We start from the raw sequence: 20,620 nt of genomic DNA on the forward strand, positions 1-20,620 counted from the left end.
GGTCTGCGTCTTAATAATTGCCTCCATTCATTCTTTCCTCTTCCTCACAAATCAAGGGTTGTGTGACTGGATGACATCTGTCCCCCCGATGAGCATGTGAAAGGGTCCACATAGAGTCACTGTCACATTATTCCCCTACATCCACGGCACAAAAATCAATGGGATTGACATTCCATTGCCTTGGGATCAGAGAGAGAAATAACAGGAATCAGCGAAAATTCAGGTTCTGGTTCATCGCTTCCAGCTGGAGCTGTTATAGAGTTCTTCAGCACAGAAAGAGGCCTTTCGGCCCACCGTGTCTGTGTCAGCCATCAAGCACCAATCTATTCTAATCCATTTTCCAGCACTTGCTCCATAGCTGTGGCATTTCAAATGCTCATCTAACCGCTTCTTAAATGTTGCGAGTGTTCCCGACTCCACCCGCTGTCAGACACGAAGATCCAGATTCCCACCACCCTCTGGGTGAAAAAGCTTTTCCACAGAACCATAGAATCCAGACGGTGCAGAAGGCGGCCAATCACCCCATCCACTCTCCGAAAAAGCATCTTAACCAGGCCCACACAACCGCTTAACCCTGGACATTTACCATGGCAAATCCACCTAAACTACACATCTTGGGACACTAAGGGACAACTTAGCATGGTCGATCCACCTCGCATACACATCTTTGGACTGTGGGAGGAAACTAGAGTACCTGACGGAAACCGGCACACACGGAGAGGACATGCAAACTCCACAAAGGCAGTCACCCGAGGCCGGAATTGAACAAAGGTCCCTGACATTGTGAGGCAGCAATGCTGACCACTGTGCCATCTTCAATTCTCCTCTGAAAATCCAGCCAAATGCCTTAAATCTATGCCCCTGGTTATAGACCACTAAAACGAAGGGGAAAGGTTTCTTTCTACAAACTTATGTATGTCCCTCTTCATTTGATACAACTCCACAAAGTAGCCCCCCAGCCTTCCCTGTCTGAGTAAAACAACAGGAGCATTGACATACAGAGGGATCTGTGCGTAATGGTCCACTGATCCCTGAAAGTGGCAACACAGGTGGATAACTTGATCAACAAGGCATGCAGCGTGCTTGCTTCATCGGCCACGGCATCAAGTATAAAAGTTGGCAAGTTATGTTGCACCTGTATTAAACTTTAGTTAGGCCACATGTGGAATATTGCGTGCAGTTCTGTTCACCATACTACCAGAAGGATTTGGATGCTTTGGAGAGGGCGCAAAGAAAGTTTACAAGGATGTTGCCTGGTCTGGTTAAGCTATGAGGAGACGTTGAATAAACTCAGGTTGTCTTCACTGGAAACACGGAAGCCGAGGGGGCGACCTGATTGAGATATCAATATGGTGGATAATTGGAGGCTTTTCCCCAGGATGGAAATGTCAACTACAAGAGGGGACAGTTTGAAGGCAAGGGGGGAAAGTTTAGAGGAGACGTGCGGGGAGAGTTTTCACAAACAGGTTGGTGGGTGCCTCGAATGCACAGCCAGTGAAGTTGACGGAAGCAGGAACGTTCCCAACGTTCAAGGTTTAGCTTGATAGAAACACGAACAGGAGATGAACAGAGGAATATAAACCGCATATGGGCAATAAGTACTGGGTCTGAAGAAGGATTAGGAGTCACCACAGGCTCGGTGGGCCGAAGGGCCTGTTACTGTGCTGTGTGGTTCTTTGTTCTTCTTTGTACATGAAAATTAACATCACCCGTGATTATTGCAGTAAGCTTTTACAAGACCACATTATTTTTCCTTATAAAATGTCGGAGATTGTGACTATTGTCAGGAGCCGATAAATGATTCCCACAAGCGACCTCTAAAATTTGCTATTTCTTATCTCTACCCAAACTAATTCTGCATTTTGATCATTTGAACTAAGTTCACCTCTCGCTACTGTACTGTCATCTGTTACTAACAGAGAGATTCCACCACCATGTCTTGTCCTCCAATTACTGTCATCTATTCACTCTCCCCTTTTCACAAATCAATGGATGCTGTATCCAGGGAGAGCCGTGCACCTCCGAGGAGGAGGAGCAGACCTCAGAGGGTGAACCATAACATTATTCCCCCGCACCCTCAACAGAAAGATTTGTGACACTGACATCCCATTCCTTGGGGATCAGAGAAAGAAATGCTACGAGTCAGTGCAAAAGCAGTTTTCCTTATTAATAACTGATGCCAATCGTAATGGACTGAGTTTTTTTCTACAAATACCAGTGATCAAATTATATTGTTGAATATTCAGTTATTATGGAGTCAATCACACAGTCTGCTACTTACTGCAGCTTCTGTATTTTACAGCCTGGATTCCTCAGAGCCTCGGACAGCAGTTTCACTCCTGGAACTCCCAGTTTATTGAAACCCAGATTCAGATCTATCAGTGAGCGGTTTGTACTGAGAGCAGAGGCCAGATCCTCGGCACAAGAATCGGTGAGATCGTTACCAAACAGACTGGCGAGAGAAAAACAATAGGAAGCCGGGTAAATTCCCAGTCTTTTGAAGCATAAAATCATGAACAATAATAATGTACAGTGTGGGACATTCACAAAACACAACTTCAGTTCATACAGAAGGCAAAATACTATTGATGCTGTAAATCTGAAAGATGAATAAAATATGTTGAAAACTCTCAGCAGGACAGGCAGTATCTGAGAAGATAGAAACAGATTTAGTTTCAGTTCAATTAGCCAAAATTCGCAACTGGAAATCGTAGTGAGTTAAATTGTTTTAAGGGACAGGGAGCTAGGGATGGGCGGGTGATGAGGAAAGAACAAAATGGAAGTGCCGGAGTGATTACATGACAAAAGGGATGATGGTGAAAGAGAAGAGCACAGGATTCCTATGTCCTCACACTGAGTAAGAAGTTTAACAACACCAGGCTAAAGTCCAACAGGTTTATTTGGTAGCAAAAGCCAGACCACAAGCAAAAGCAGCTCACACTGAGTCACAGGGAGGGACATGGAATGGTCAGTGGCTCAGGAATGGGGTGTTTGGTGGGGTTGAACATGATGAGAGAGAAACCTTTTTCAGACTGCCAGTGGTTCGAGTCTGGAATTCACAGTCTGGAGTTGTGGTGGAGGTCGGCTGAATCGAAGCAGTCAACAGGGAATTAGATGAATATTTGAATATAAACAGTGAGCGAGGATGCGAGAAAAAGGCTGGAGAATGACGCAAATTCCGAATGCTAGTTTGGTGAGCTGGTGCAGACACGATGGGCCAAATGGCCTCATGGTGCACCGTAACAATTCTGTGAAGATAATGGTTGGAAATGTTTCGATATTTCAACTGGAAGTTGGTGATGATGCAGTGTGGACAGTGTTAGTAGCCATAGCCCTCAGTGAAATATTAGTATTTCTCTCCAATAGAGAGAGACAATTTGTTCCATGTAGCTTCAGGGACACAACTTAGTAAAAGCGGGGCAATGGGATGAGGTGGGACTTCATGAGCCACCATAGCCGGTGTGGGGATCAAACCCACGACATTAATGTCATTCCACATCACACTCCAGACACTGAAACAACTGAATTAACTCCACACCACATTACCGGCAACATTAATATCCGAGAGGTGAGGGGAATCCGTCCACACAGGCAGCACAGGCAGAATCACAGAATTGTTACACCATTCAGCCCAGGGTGTCTGCACTGACTCTCCGAATGAGCAGTTCATGAAGTGCCATTCCCCCACCTTCTCCCCGTAACCCTGTGCATTCCAGAGTTTAACTACTCTCTGCAGAGGAAGATCTGCTTCAGGCAATGCTGGCACCATATTTAAAGGCAGCCAGCAGGACTTTCAAAGGCAGCAGCTCTGCAGAGAACAGTGAGGGAGCCCTGGTTAATGAACAAAGGGCTGAAATGGCAGAAGACAGATTAAACCCAATTCACTGACACTTCCCTGGAAATGCTCCTCGAGGCTACATGGGTTTGGAGGGAGTTTCTCTTCCCTCAGGACTGGAGGAGGAGATCTGTCTCATCAACCCAAGCAAATCTAGGATAGAAATTGCCGAGGGCCTGAGCAGGCAGCACATGGTTGCACTGAGGCAAAAGGATCAATAACCTGATCTGTTCTGACAAGGTGAGCGTTAAACTGACAGACTGATGTGTGAATCAGGATATAAGTGAAATTGTCGAAAGAACATCTCCACCCAGACACTGGCAATGCCCAGACAGCAGCCTCACTGTCAGGAACATGTCAGCCTCTTTGTGAAGGGTTTCAGTCAGAGATGACTGTTGTACTGCCGAGACTGGGTGACCATCCTGGTGGTCCCACGATGGTCAGTCAGGCAGGCAGCATCATAGCCTTGTGTGTATCTTTGATGGGTGAGTAACAATGGAAATTTATGGGGTTCTGAAAGAGAGTGCACAACATCAGAGAAGGAGCCAAGAGTGACAGTGTGCAGATTGTGTCATCCTTGTGCAAATAGAAGATGAAGTGCTGGAGCTGGGAGACCTGGAGGCTGGGTGGGCAATCGCTGATGGTGAGATGGGTTGTGGATCCAGAGAGATTGTGAGAGTGAATGGATGGACACAGGAGAGACTCTGCTGCTGAGTCCATAACCTGGTGTTTGTGTGTTCACCATTGGTCACATGGAGTTCCAGATTAGGAACAGTCTGCAGGACATGTTGGAATGTGCATTGACCTCGAACATTCCTCACTCTCACAAATCACAATGCGAAAGGGAGGCAAGTGTTTATCTCGGAAGATGAGGAGGGGTCCTCAAAGGGTGCACTGTCACGTTATTCCCCAAAACCTCCACTAGAGTAGATACCATCTCACACGATTAGCAAAGGGGTTACAATCTGGCAGCACAGACAAACCCGAGCAGCTGATAGCGGCAGTAATAGCTGAGTTCACTCACATTCGAGGGAACAGGGCATTGCCAGCTTCAGGAAGATGAAATGTGACTGGAGTCTTGAACAATGCAGCAGATACTGGAGCTGTACATAAGGTATTTTAATGTCTGGTGGAGTTTACAAAGGCTACGTGTATCCAAACACAAAGGATGGAGGATACAATCCAGGCCAGCAGTGTTACCATGTCTCAGGTATGAGAACAAATATCATCCTCCACAGAGAGATTGGTGACCTTCAGGGAGAGTCACAGACAGCACATTAGCCACAGGAAATACACATGAACCTGCATGTTATCACCACCTCCATGAACTCTGTGGAACAGGGGCTACGGGAGGGCTGGGGAAAACATGACGAGTCACTGTCAGAACCTCCCCAGCTCAGCAGGGAGGGTTCAGTTTGCCCTGAATGGGTATAGGAGCGTCTGCCTGCAACATTTGGGAGCTCCTTTCAGATGCTCCCTGGGCAGTGGTCCTCTTCTGCTCCAACTGTGACACACGCACCCCACGAAGCGATGATCCGGATCTGTGCAGAGGACCTGCAGTCCGCTGGATCCTTCCAGGACTCATAAAATCCAAGGACAAAGGCCACCGTCTTCGAAATTCTCAGAGCAGAGAGATAAAGATCCTGTCTGTAGCTCAGCGGAAAGTGCTGAGAATGTGAGATGGGAAATACAGCACTGATTGAGGTCAATACATTTCCAATGTCTGTCTCATGTAGTGACGGCTCCAGAGAAATGGTAAAACATTCACAGAAACAGCAACAGGGCTGCAGAAGGTGGAAGATTTATCACGTTGAATGGCTGTGTATGTAAGACTGATGCAAAACGTGTCTGTCTGACTGAATCTCGAACCTCCCAACATATCCCAGGGTACCTGGCCCATGGTCCATGGGGTGCCTCATCATAAAGTGTCTGGTTAACATCGTATGGCATCACACTTTCTTCAGGTTGTATGGAGCACAGCACAACACCAGGACATTTGAGACTCTTGCTGGGCATTTTGAAGGGTTCCAACAGATCTATCTTTAGAATTCCTCTGGCCTGCTCAATGGTCACACAAGTTGCCCTTTAGCAGCTGTTGTCTCTCTCCTCTGTAACTGGGTTTGGGTTACACACAGGCACAATTACCCATCCCTTCAGTGGGTAGCGCTGGTCTTAATTTTTTTCACGGTGATGGTTACACGGGCAATGCCAATCAATATTTGTAGCCCATCCCCAACTGCCCTTGAGAAGGGGGTGGTGAGCCATCTTCATATATTCTGCAGACTATCTGGTACAATGTCTATCGGAAGGGACATCCAGGATTATGATCCCACAGTCGTGATGGAAAAGCAATATATTCCAAGTTGGGTGATGTGTGACTTGGAAGGGAATCTGAAGGTGTTCCATTCTTCTGATTTTTTTGCCCATCTCGGTGATCGAAAGTACGCGTTTGGAAAATGCTACCTCAGGAGCCTTGGTGAATTGCTGCAGTCCACCTTGTGTGCAGTACACACTGCTGCCACTGTGTGTCAGTGGTGGACAGAGTCAATGTTTAATTTGGTGGATGGCTTGCTGATCCAGTGGGCCACTTGGCCCATCGAGTCTGCACCAACTCTTCAAATGAATATTCTACTCAGGCCCTATCTCTGTAACTCCACATATATGGCCCACCAATCCCCCGAACCTACACATCTTGAGACACTAAGGGACAACTTAGCAGAGCCAATCAACCGAAGCTGCCCATCTTTGGACTGTGGGAGAAAATTGGAGCACGCGGAGGAAACCCACACAGACACTGGGGGAACGTACAAACTCCACACATACAGTCATCCAAGGTGGGAATTGAACCCTGGTCCCTGGCGCTGTGAGGCAGCATAGCTACCCGTTCTGTCACTGTGTTGCCTAATATTAGCGGTGTGTCCAACATTTGTGGCATGTCTAACACTATTGATGAGTGGATATGGCAAAACTGCAGATCTCTGATCTGATCCATTGGTTTTGGGATGATTGACCTCGGTCTATCATATGCTGCTTCCGCTGTCTGGTCCGCAAATGGCCGTGTGCTGTAAGTTCACCAGGTTCACATCTCATTTTTAGATACATTCAAGTCTAATTTGTGAAGCTATGTAAAGACAACTAGCCACAGTAACACTCTACTGATTGCTGGGGAAAGCCACTGTAAGCTTCCTCCAACTGAAAGATTACAGTTCGCCACTCCTGTCTGTCTCACAGATAACTCCATATCCATGCTGCCTTCGTCTCTTTCATTTCATGGCTTTAACTTTGCTGCCAAGCTGATTATGTGTCTATTAATAGTGGACAGTGTTTCTCATAACACGAATATTGATAGCAACAGTACTTTCAGTATCATTGTGTGTGTTGAAAACACTGTCCATTATGAATAGGGATATAATTCCGACTATTCTGTACTGTGATTATTACCAATCGCAGCTGAGCTGAGCCTTGAGCTCCTAAGTTTATACGATCTTGGGGTAGAATTAGGCCATTCAGCCCATCGAGTCCACTCCGCCACTGGTCACGGATGATAGGCTCCTCAACCCCATTTTCCTGCCTTCTCCCCAGAACCCTTCAGCACATTACCAATTAAAAATCTGTCTAAGTTCTCCTTAAATTTACTCACTGTACCACCAACCACCGCACTTTGGGGTAGCGAATTCCACAGATTCACAATCCTTTGGGAGAAGTAGTTTCTCCTCAACTCTGTTTTAAATTTGTTACCCCATATCCTAACACTATGACCTCTCATCCCAGAATGCCCCACCAGCGGAAGCATCCACTCCACGTTTACTTTATCCATACCTTTTATCATCTTCTATACTTCAACTTCAACTTCTCTCATTCTTCTAAATTCCAGAGAGTCTGGGCCTAAACTGTTCAATCTCTCTTCATACAACAAACCCCTCATCTCTGAACTGCCTCCAATGCCACTTCATCTTTCCTCAAATAAGGGGACCAAAACTGTGCAGAATATTCCAGGTGCAGCCTCACCAATGCCTTGTATCGTTGCAACAATACTTCCTTACTTTTATATTGTATTCCTTTTGGTATAAATTCCAACATTTTATTCATTTTCTGTATTATCTGTTGTCCCTGCATGCTAGTTTTTCTGTGACTCATGAACGAGGACACCCATATTCCTCTGCACCGGAGCACCCTGAAGTCTCTGTTTTTTACACAGAGGGTGGTGGGGGCCTGGAATGCGCTGCCAAGTAGGGTGGTGGAGGCAGGCACGCTGACATCGTTTAAGACTTCCCTGGATAGTCACATGAGCAGCCTGGGAATGGAGGGATACAAACGATTGGTCTAGTTGGACCAAGGAGCGGCACAGGCTTGGAGGGCCGAAGGGCCTGTTTCCTGTGCTGTACTGTTCTTTGTTCTTTGTTCTCCCTTCCCATTTTTCCAAGCAAAATGCACAACTCTCACTTATCCATGTTAAACTCATCTGCCACATTTTGGCCCACTCTCCTAACCTATCTTGCTCCATTTGTAAGGTTCTGATTTCCTCATTGTAACTTACTATCCCGCCTCCTGGGGTGTAACAGCTCCTGGGCTGTAATCTCTGGAATTCCCTTCCTAATCCTCTCCACCTCGATCTCTGCCTTTTCAAAAAAATGATCCTCAAGCTTCTTTTAACACAAATTCGAGAGTGGATCCCTCGGGATGCAACTCATCAGATTCCAATGTCATTTGTTAACTGTCTTACCAATATACAGCAATTTTCTATTTTTAATTCAACTGAGAAATTTACAGACTTAAACATCTATAATCTGAATGACAAATTAACTAATTTGAACATGTGACCTCCCATAAAATGGTATTTCGAGAAGCTTTGAATTGTTTTGTCCATCTTTTTTATTCTGATGAATGTTTTTGAGAATAACTATAAATGATTAATTGAAGCTTTCATTCCTGAATCTCAGTTTATTGTAACTCGGGTTCAGACAGATCAGTGAATGGTTTGTACTGAGTGCAGCGGTGAGAATATCTGAGGCTCTTACCCTCCGACCTGGAGGTCAGAGACAAAAGTTACAGGAATCAGAGTAAATCCGTGGTGTTTAAAAGTAACACGAATACTGACAGGAATGATAGTGTGTAGTGTTTATTAATGACACTATTACTGACACTGATAATAATTTACACTATCAGACATCCAATTATTATAAAGTATCAGAGTCTGATCCTTACCTCAGTGCCTGTATTTTGCAGTCTGGATTCCTCAGAGCCGCACACAGTAGTTTCACTCCTCAATCTCTCACGTTGTGATCCAAACTAAATGGAGAGAGTGAGAAACACATTAAAATCAGCTGAATTTTCACCAGGAAGAAGAAACTGGGCTTATTTTTGTGTCAGAAACTTAGCACCAGTGGAAAACTGATTCATGTTACAATACTACGCCGTAACCAATTGTCCTTTTCGTTAAATGGGAAATAAAATAGTCAGCAATGAAAAATGATGAACAATTGACTGTCACTGGTTTGCCGACTGGTGAAAACCACTTGTACACCTCGCAAAATATATATTTGTGTTGAATTGTCCATGGGATATGGGTGTCGCTGGTGGACCAGCATTTATTTCCCACTGCTAATGGCCCCTCGAGAAGGTGACGGCAATTAGGGATGGGCAATAAATGCTGGTCTAACCAGAGATTCCCACGTCCTGTGAACAAGCAAGTAATTTTTAAACATGTCCCTCAGTCTGGTCTCATTTCCTGATCATCAGAATTACCGTCCTGAATCTCAGAAGCTGCCAAGTTTCTGGAAATTCAAATCATTTCTGCTGCTACATAAATCCTGGATATTATGAGAATTGTACAATTTAGTGAGAGTTAAATGATAAAGCTGTGAGAGTGGATCCCTCAGGATTCCCTGTACTACTTAACTCTGACATGAGATTAATCTGTAAAATATCTCAGGGTGAGTTAAAGTCTGAAACTGGGCTAACTGTTGCTGTAAGATCCGGATTTTATACAGCAAGGAAAGATATTCTCCCATTAGAAAGTTGAAATATTCCTGTTTGATTAGTTTATAGGAGAGGGGTGTCTCCCACTATATTCCATATTAAACAGGCTCTACATTTTCTGCAGGTATGCAGTGTTCTGTTTCCGGGAATTCCCGGGAGTTCTCTCTTCCCGATAATCCTTTCCCTTTGTGAGGATCGATCAGAAAATCCTGTTTCACGTCACTGACAGTTTGTCTGGCAGTTTCCAGCAGCAGGTTTCCTCATTCAGGAAATTCTGGTTGCCTCGGCTTAGATCTAAGTTCTGCGGTCCTGCCACATTTGGTTGTGAATGGTAGTGGACGATGAAATAACAGAAGGGGGAGGCTCCACAATATTCCCATCCTCATGATGGAGGAGACTAGCACATCAGTGCAAAAGATATGGCTCAAATATTTGTAACTAACTTCAATGGCTGAACCATACTGAGGTCCCCAGCATCACAGATATCAGTCTTCAGTCAATTCGATTCACTCCATATGATGTCAAGAAACAGCTGAAGGTACTGGATACTGCGAAGATCATGGCTCTTAACAATATTCCAGCAATTGTACTGAAGATTTGTGCTTCAGAAGTTGCTTTGTTCCGAGCCAAGCTGTTCCAGTACAGCTATAACACTGGCATTTACCCAAAATAGTGGGAAATTGCCCAGGTATGACCGTACACAAAAAACAGAACAAATCCAATCTGTCCAGTTACCACTCCATCAGTCTACCCTCGATCATCAACACAGAAATGGAAGGTGTCTTCAATACTATCAAATGGCACTGAATTAACAATAACCTGCTCGCTGACTCTGAGCTTGTGCTGAGTCAGGGTTACTCAGCTCCCTACCTCATTACAGGCTTGATGCAAACACGGACAACAGAGCTGAACTAAGGATGAGAGATGAGAGTGACTGCCCTTGACATCAAGGCAGCAGATGACCACATGGAGCATCAAGGAGCCAGACAAAAACTGAAGTCAATGGAAATGAGAGAAAAAGCTGCCGTTTGGAGTAATCACAGTAAGAAGTCTCACAACACCAGGTTAAAGTCCAACAGGTTTATTTGGTAGCAAATACCATAAGCTTTCGGAGCACAGCTCCCTCATCAGATGGGGTGGATATCTGTTCTCCAACAGTGCACAGACACAGAAATCAAGTTACAGAATACTAATTAGAATGCAAATCTCTACAGCCAGCCAGGTCTTAAAGGTACAGATAATGTGGGTGGAGGGAGCATTTAACACAGGTTAAAGAGATGTGTATTGTCTCCAGACAGAACAGCTAGTGAGATTCTACAAGCCCAGGAGGCAAGCTGTGGGGGTTACTGATAATGTGACATAAATCCAACATCCCGGTTTAGGCCGTCCTCATGTGTGCGGAACTTGGCTATCAGTTTCTGCTCAGCGACTCTGCGCTGTCGTGTGTCGTGAAGGCCGCCTTGGAGAACGCTTACCTGAAGATCCAAGGCTGAATGCCCGTGACTGCTGAAGTGCTCCCCCACAGGGAGAGAACAGTTTTGCCTGGTGATTGTCGAGCGGTGTTCATTCATCCATTGTCGTAGCGTCTGCATGGTTTCCCCAATGTATCATGCCTTGGGACATCCTTTCCTGCACCGTATCAGGTAGACAACGTTGGCCGAGTTGCAAGAGTAGGTACCGTGTACCTGGTAGATGGTGTTCTCTCGTGAGATGATGGCATCCGTGTCGATGATCCGGCACGTCTTGCAGAGGTTGCTGTGGCAGGGTTGTGTGGTGTCGTGGTCACTGTTGTCCTGAAGGCTGGGTAGTTTGCTGCGGACAATGGTCTGTTTGAGGTTGCGTGGTTGTTTGAAGGCAAGAAGTGGAGGTGTGGGGATGGCTTTGGCGAGATGTTCGTCTTCATCAATGACATGTTGAAGGGTCCGGAGGAGATGCCGTAGCTTCTCCGCTCCGGGGAAGTACTGGATGACGAAGGGTACTCTGTCCACCGTGTCCCGTGTTTCTCTTCTGAGGAGGTCGGTGCGGTTTTTCGCTGTGGCGCCTCGGAACTGTTGATCGATGAGTCGAGCGCCATATCCTGTTCTTATGAGGGCATCTTTCAGCGTCTGGAGGTGTCTGTTGCGATCCTCCTCATCCGAGCAGATCCTGTGTATTCGGAGGGCTTGTCCGTAGGGGATGGCTTCTTTTACGTGTTTAGGGTGGAAGCTGGAGAAGTGGAGCATCATGAGGTTATCCGTGGGCTTGCGGTACAGTGAGGTGCTGAGGTGACCGTCCTTAATGGAGATGCGTGTGTCCAAGAATGCAACCGATTCCGGAGAGTAGTCCATGGTGAGTCTAATGGTGGGATGGAACTTGTTGATGTCATCATATAGTTGTTTCAGTGATTGCTCAACATGACTCCAAAGGAAGAAAATGTCATCGATGTATCTAGTGTATAGCATCGGTTGAAGGTCCTGTGCGGTGAAGAAGTCTTGTTCGAACCTGTGCATGAAGATGTTGGCATATTGAGGTGCGGATTTTGTCCCCATGGCTGTTCCGTGTGTCTGGATGAAGAACTGGTTGTTGAAGGTGAAGATATTGTGGTCCAGGATGAAGCGGATGAGTTGTAAAATTGCATCTGGAAACTGGCAGTTGACGGCATTGAGTACTGAGGCTGTTGCAGCAATGCCATCATCGTGGGGGATGCTGGTGTAGAGTGCCGAGACATCCATTGTGACGAGGAGTGCTCCTGGTTCAACTGCTCCATGTGTGCTGAGTTTCTGTAGGAATTCCGTCGTGTCGCAACAAAAGCTGGGGGTTCTTTGTACAATGGGTTTCAAGATGCCCTCGACATAGCCGGAGTAATACCAGAACAAAGGAAGATAGTTGTGGTTGTTGGAGGTCAGTCACACCATCTTCAGGACATCACAGCAGGAATTTCTCAGGGGAGTGACCTAAGCCGCAACCATCTTCAGCTGCTTCATCAATGACATTCCCTCCATCATAAAGTCAGAAGTGGGGATGGTCGCTGATGACTGCACAACTTTCAGCACCATTCCTGACTCCTCAAGAGAGCGAAGCAGGACGTGTACAAATGCAACAAAAATTGGAAATATTCTGGGAAAGGCTGACAAGTGCCAGGCTATGACCATCTCAAACAAGAGTGAATCCAATCATCTCCCTGTACATTCAATGGCATTATCCTCCTGAATCCCCCACTTTCAGCATCCTGGTTGTTACCATTGATCAGACACAGATTAGCCAGATCAATACTGCGGCTATAAGTGAAGGTTAAAGACCAGGAATTCTGCGCAGAGTAACTCACCTCTTGACTTCCCAAAATATTTCCACCATCTACAAGACACATGTCAGGAATTTGATTGAATACTATCCAATTCACTGCATGACTGCAGCTCTAGATTCAAGAAGCTCGCCACCATCCAGCTTGTTTGATTGGCAATCCACCCATTAACTTCAACATTCACTCCTTCCAGCACAGAGGTACAGAGTTAATAGTGTGTACCATCTACAAGATGCAGTGCAGCAACTAACCATGGCCCGTTACAAAGCATTTTCCAATCTTGTGATTTCTACCCCTAGAAGGACGAGGGCAGCAGATGAATGGAAACATTACCCCCTGGAAACTCCCTTCCACGATGCACAACATTCTGACATGGAAATATATCGCAGTTCCTTCACAGTGACTGAGTCAAAATCTTGGCACTCTCCAGCTAACGGCACTGTGGGTGCACTTACACCACAAGAGTCCGTACATGCAGTGATGGTGATATGGTAGTGAGCATAGCTGCTTTCCAAGCAATGCGAACGGGTTTAATTTGCAGCTATCTCAGTTTGTTGGAATGTGTGAAGAGAGGACCAGGAGGCAGTCACCACAATCTAGAGGTAATCCAATTCAGTCCGGTCTGTGGCTCCAGGCTGGAACAGGCATGTTCAACTTAGCTGGGAGTCGGAAAGGCAGTGGATCATTCAGCTACTCTGAAGGTGGAGGGGCAGTGGATCATGCAGCTACTCTGAAGGTGGAGGGGCAGTGGATCATGCAGCTACTATGAAGGTGGAGGGGCAGTGGATCATGGAGCTACTATGAAGATGGAGGGGCAGTGGATCATTCAGCTACTCTGAAGGTGGAGGGGCAGTGGATCATTCAGCTACTCTGAAGGTGGAGGGGCAGTGGATCATTCAGCTACTATGAAGGTGGAGGGGCAGTGGATCATGCAGCTACTATGAAGGTGGAGGGGCAGTGGATCATTCAGCTACTATGAAGGTGGAGGGGCAGTGGATCATGCAGCTACTATGAAGATGGAGGGGCAGTAGATCATTCAGCTACTATGAAGGTGGAGAGGCAGTGGATCATGCAGCTACTATGAAGGTGGAGAGGCAGTGGATCATGCAGCTACTGTGAAGATGGAGGGGCAGTAGATCATTCAGCTACTATGAAGGTGGAGGGGCGGTGGATCATGCAGCTACTATGAAGGTGGCGGGGCGGTGGATCATGCAGCTACTATGAAGGTGGCGGGGCGGTGGATCATGCAGCTCCTATGATTGTGGAGGGGCGGTGGATCATGCAGCTACTATGAAGATGGAGGGGCAGTAGATCATTCAGCTACTATGAAGGTGGAGGGGCGGTGGATCATGCAGCTACTATGAAGGTGGCGGGGCGGTGGATCATGCAGCTACTATGAAGGTGGCGGGGCGGTGGATCATGCAGCTCCTATGATTGTGGAGGGGCGGTGGATCATGCAGCTACTATGAAGATGGAGGGGCAGTAGATCATTCAGCTACTATGAAGGTGGAGGGGCGGTGGATCATGTAGCTACTCTGAAGATGGAGGGGCAGTAGATCATTCAGCTACTATGAAGGTGGAGGGGCAGTGGATCATGCAGCTACTATGAAGATGGAGGGGCAGTAGATCATTCAGCTACTATGAAGGTGGAGGGGCAGTGGATCATTCAGCTACTATGAAGATGGAGGGGCAGTAGATCATTCAGCTACTATGAAGGTGGAGGGGCAGTGGATCATTCAGCTACTATGAAGGTGGAGGGGCAGTGGATCATTCAGCTACTATGAAGGTGGAGGGGCGGTGGATCATGCAGCTACTATGAAGGTGGCGGGGCGGTGGATCATGCAGCTACTATGAAGGTGGCGGGGCGGTGGATCATGCAGCTACTATGAAGGTGGAGGGGCAGTGGATCATTCAGCTACTATGAAGGTGGAGGGGCAGTGGATCATTCAGCTACTATGAAGGTGGAGGGGCAGTGGATCATTCAGCTACTATGAAGGTGGAGGGGCGGTGGATCATGCAGCTACTATGAAGGTGGCGGGGCGGTGGATCATGCAGCTACTATGAAGGTGGCAGGGCGGTGGATCATGCAGCTACTATGAAGGTGGAGGGGCAGTGGATCATTCAGCTACTATGAAGGTGGAGGGGCGGTGGATCATGCAGCTACTATGAAGGTGGCGGGGCGGTGGATCATGCAGCTACTATGAAGGTGGCGGGGCGGTGGATCATGCAGCTACTATGAAGATGGAGGGGCAGTGGATCATGCAGCTCCTATGAAGATGGAGGGGCAGTGGATCATGCAGCTCCTATGAAGATGGAGGGGCAGTGGATCATGCAGCTACTATGATTGTGGAGGGGCAGTGGATCATGCAGCTACTATGATTGTGGAGGGGCAGTGGATCATGCAGCTACTATGAAGGTGGCGGGGCGGTGGATCATGCAGCTACTGTGAAGGTGGCGGGGCGGTGGATCATGCAGCTACTATGAAGGTGGAGGGGCGGTGGATCATGCAGCTACTATGAAGATGGAGGGGCGGTGGATCATGCAGCTACTATGAAGGTGGCGGGGCGGTGGATCATGCAGCTACTATGAAGATGGAGGGGCGGTGGATCATGCAGCTACTATGAAGGTGGAGGGGCGGTGGATCATGCAGCTACTATGAAGGTGGCGGGGCGGTGGATCATGCAGCTACTATGAAGGTGGAGGGGCAGTGGATCATGCAGCTCCTATGAAGGTGGCGGGGCGGTGGATCATGCAGCTCCTATGAAGGTGGCGGGGCGGTGGATCATGCAGCTCCTATGAAGATGGAGGGGCAGTGGATCATGCAGCTCCTATGAAGATGGAGGGGCAGTGGATCATGCAGCTCCTATGAAGATGGAGGGGCAGTGGATCATGCAGCTCCTATGAAGATGGAGGGGCAGTGGATCATGCAGCTCCTATGAAGGTGGCGGGGCGGTGGATCATGCAGCTCCTATGAAGGTGGCGGGGCGGTGGATCATGCAGCTCCTATGAAGATGGAGGGGCAGTGGATCATGCAGCTCCTATGAAGATGGAGGGGCAGTGGATCATGCAGCTCCTATGAAGATGGAGAGGCAGTGGATCATGCAGCTACTATGATTGTGGAGGGGCAGTGGATCATGCAGCTACTATGATTGTGGAGGGGCAGTGGATCATGCAGCTACTATGAAGGTGGTGGGGCGGTGGATCATGCAGCTACTGTGAAGGTGGCGGGGCGGTGGATCATGCAGCTACTATGAAGATGGAGGGGCGGTGGATCATGCAGCTACTATGAAGGTGGAGGGGCGGTGGATCATGCAGCTACTATGAAGGTGGCGGGGCGGTGGATCATGCAGCTACTATGAAGATGGAGGGGCAGTGGACCATTCAGCTACTCTGAACCTGTCCACACTGAGTTTAAAAGGAGAATGGTAAATCTGATAGTGACACACAGGAAATCTAAGTTCATTGGCCATTAAAAAACTGCCGTTTGGGACTACCTTTATAATGCTGTAAATTGGAGGAAGCAACAGAAAGGGTCGATAACGGTGCTGCTGTTGATGTGGTGTACATAGACATTCAAAAATCATTTGACACAGTGACACACAACAGACTTGTGGCAAAAGCTCATGGAAAAAAAGGGAAAGTAGCAACGTGGATAAAAACACTGGATGAACAAGGAGGAATGGTCAATGGATAGTTTTCAGGCTGGAGGATGTTGGTCGTGGAAAACCCTTCTGTTTGGTATTGGGATCCATGCTTTTCCCTGATATAACTTTTCAACATTGCCACAATTATAGAGGTTAAAAAACTGTTGCTTATTTTCAGAGCCAAACTGAAGGATAGAAGCACTTTGGTTCAGTTGGAACCAGTTAACCCAAGAAGCAACACGGTGTTCACAGAGGGTGCCAGTACAGGCAGGACAGCGGAGGGATTCAAAAAACAGGTCCCAGAAGATAGATAACTGTCAGAAACCAAGGAGGAAAAGAGGAGTGCCAGGAAGACAGAAGTTAAAGGGACAAAGAACTGATATCTGAACCAGCTACTGCTCTCTGAAATTGAAGAGGAAGGCAGATCGAGGCTCCCAGAGGCTCCCAGAGGCTCCCAGTGAAAGATAGAGCTGCAAGGTGCAGGCATGGTAAAGTTTGCGAATGAGAATCCAGACATCTGATGTAATCCTTAAGTTGGTGACACCTTCATACAGCCTATGAAGCACTGGTGTACTGTTGGCATGGCTAGGTATGGAGGAAGAATGGAAGGACATATTGAAATATTGAAGGGGGATCCTTGGTGAAGGCATCTGAGAGAAAGTGTTGTTTGGGGAAATCTTCCAAAGCCTGTTTTCTGAGTGTGGAGTTTAGAGACACTGGTGTGGAAGTGGAACTTGTTTTTTCACAGCGTGACAAACATTTGGGGGATTTAATGAAGAATCCACTCAAGTAACTTTGGGTGGCATCTGTCACTTAGTTTCAGAGTGCTGTGTATCTGACTACAGTTGGCTTGTTGATTCACATGGACTGTGTACTTACTGAGAACATTAGAGCATTTTGTGTCATCTTTACTGATCTGCATCCATCTGTGAAGTTAGATGGGGTGAAGTAGTAGTGCAAACTTTTTAAATAACTGTTTTAGTATTTTGTTAAAGTTAATTGACAACCTTGTTATTCTGTTCATCTACATCTCTAAATAATTTTTAAAAAGTTATGATCTACTGAGCTGGAGTTCTGCTCTTTGACCTGACTGTCCAGCAGTCAGCTGGGATCATAACATTGTCAATAGGGCTTAGACTACAAGAGCCAGGAGGCTGTGCTGAACCTGTAAAATACACTAGTTAGATCTCAGTTCTGGTTGTCATTCATGAGGAAGCCACACATTCTTTAGGAAGAACAGATTGGAGAGGGTGCTGAAGAGGTTTACAAGGTTGGTTACAGGGGTGAGAACCTTCAGTTAAAAGGATCGATTGGAGAGGTTGGGACCATTCTTCTTGGAGGGAAGAATGCGAAGAGGAGATTTGATAGAAATGTTCAAAACAATGCGGGTGCTGGACAGAGCAGGTAGCAAGAAATTGTACAAGGATCGAGAACAAGATTTAAAGTGATTTTCAAAAGAAACAAATGAAAAGTGAAAAAATACTCTTTTTTTTCACACAGCGAGTGGTTCAGGTCTGGAATGCACGACCTGGAATTAAGATGGAAGCTATTTTATACTGGGCCTTTTACAAGGCTGCAGTCAGAACCATGGTACATAAAAACTCGTGCGTTGTTGTAATTTAACAGGAAGGTTTATTTTCATAACTGTGCACCGTAAGGTTTAATACAAGACTGAACCTCCACCGCAACCCTAACTGATGATGTCACCAGTGATCACGTGATTTGTAAAGGGAATTGTTCCGATATAACACACACCAACTACAATACATAACAGAGGCAGAGCGCAGGAAAATAATCCTGATAATAATTAACCATTAACTCAGCTGCACTGAACAGAAGAGGAACTAAATTCTTTATAGCATCATAAATAATCAGGTGGTTTCCATTGCGAGAGTGAAATATCCTTTTTTCAGTTTATAGGAAGGCCTTTACACTTCTATTGATTTAAAATTTCTCCCAGGAATCTTTATATTCATTCAAGGAATGCGAACATCGCCAGTTATGCCAGCATTTATTGCCCGTGCCGAGTTGCCCACGAGAATCTGCCTTCTTGATCTGCTGTAGTTTCATCATAGATTCACAGATTTCTTACAGATTCAGAAGGAGGTCAATCAGCTCATCATCTCTGCATCTGCTCTCAAATCAGGATTGACTTTGTGCCAGTTTCCTCTCCTTTCCCTGTGACCACTGGACATTGTTTCCCTCTTGACTTCCTTAATGGAACCTGCCTCTGTTTTATTTAGAAGAAAGGAAATGGCTCCTCAACAATTAAAATATCAGCTCAGACCAAACAGTTACCTCGACTCCTGACATTTGTGCAGAACGGATCCCAGCTGCTGGAGTTCTTCACACTGACTGTTGCATCGCTGTAGATCGAGGTGATTTATTGCATCACAGAATCCAGTGACATGAGGCAGGATCACACAGTCAATGTGGTCACTAACAATCCACTAAATGAAAGTGTTTCCACAGATCCCACTGTGTTCCGAGTCAGTAGTTTATTCTGAGACTCAAACAGGTCGTGAAATGTGTTGAAGAGTTTCCTTTTCCCAGTTTCACTTCCCATGCTCCCAATCTGTGCTTCAACCTTCTCCTTCACCCAGTCAATCACTCGGCAGGTTGTTTGATGAAGAAATGGACCCAGAAACTCCTTCAGCGGTCGAGCTGACTGTGGGGAGGAGAGACCAGCAACAAAACGGAGAAAAATTTCAAATCATCCATTTTCCTCGCTGTGGGTTTCACTGAGGAGTTTCCTGATCTCCCTGGGATCTGGAGTCAGGAATTGTGTGAGTGCAGCTACAAAGTCTTGGATGGTGTGGTGTGGGAATGTGTAAACCACACTCTGGGCAGAATCATCACTCCCCAAAAGTTCCATCAGGAACCCAGACAGGAACTGGGAAGGTTGTAGATTGTACTCAATCAAATCTTCATTTCTAAACACAATCTTCTTCTTGGAGATTCCTGTGAAGGCCATCCCACCAAGCTTCAGTAACACATCACGGGGGTTTTCAATCTCTCGGCCATGGTTTTTCAGAATGTTGTAAATATAGTAGGAATATAGTTGGGTGATGGTGTTGGGAACTTGCTGCGGTTTCCTGTCTCTTTGTGTAAAGAAGGGACCCAGTGACAGACCGAGGATCCAGCAGCAGGAAGGGTTGTAGCACATGGTGTACAGGATCTCATTCTCCTCCACGTGTTTGGACGCAGCCACTGCCACCGTCCTATCTTCAAAAAACTTGTTGAAATAGTCTATGTTCTTCACCAAAAAATCCCAGGATTTCAGCCCAGACACTGATCTCAGCCTTTTCCAATAAATGTAATGCAGTGGGGCGACTGGTCACTCGCACTGAACATCCTGGGAGCAGCTTGTGCTGTATTAAACTGTACACAATGTCAGACACTTCACACCAGCAATCGGGGTCTGTGCACATGGACTGAGGTTCTGTATTTCTCCGATTGTCAGCAAAATCAATCCTGTCCTTGAATTCATCCAAACCATCGAATATAAACAGCAATCCCTCTGGGTTCTTCCAGAGCTCTCCCAGAATATTCCCAAAGTAAAGGTAGAAAAACAGTATCAAATTCCTGATGCTTATTCTACAGTTAACAGTGTTCCAATCCCAGAATTTAAAACTGAAAGCAAATTGAAAGTGTGGGTATATTTTCCCAGTGGCCCAGTCATAAACAACCTTTTGTACCATTGTTGTTTTTCCAATTCCCGGGACTCCACTCACTGTTGTTGAATCCCCAGAACTGGATTTTCTCTGGGAAAAGCTGCTCTGGAGCAATTGATCAGTTCGGATTTTTTCCAGTTCTCTCCGGAGATGTTTCTCTCTCCATTCTTCATGGTCTCGGCCTCATGTCAGCAGTTCACGTCCCACA

Source organism: Mustelus asterias, chromosome 30 (assembly GCF_964213995.1).
Source record: "Mustelus asterias chromosome 30, sMusAst1.hap1.1, whole genome shotgun sequence".
Classification (NCBI taxonomy): domain Eukaryota; kingdom Metazoa; phylum Chordata; class Chondrichthyes; order Carcharhiniformes; family Triakidae; genus Mustelus; species Mustelus asterias.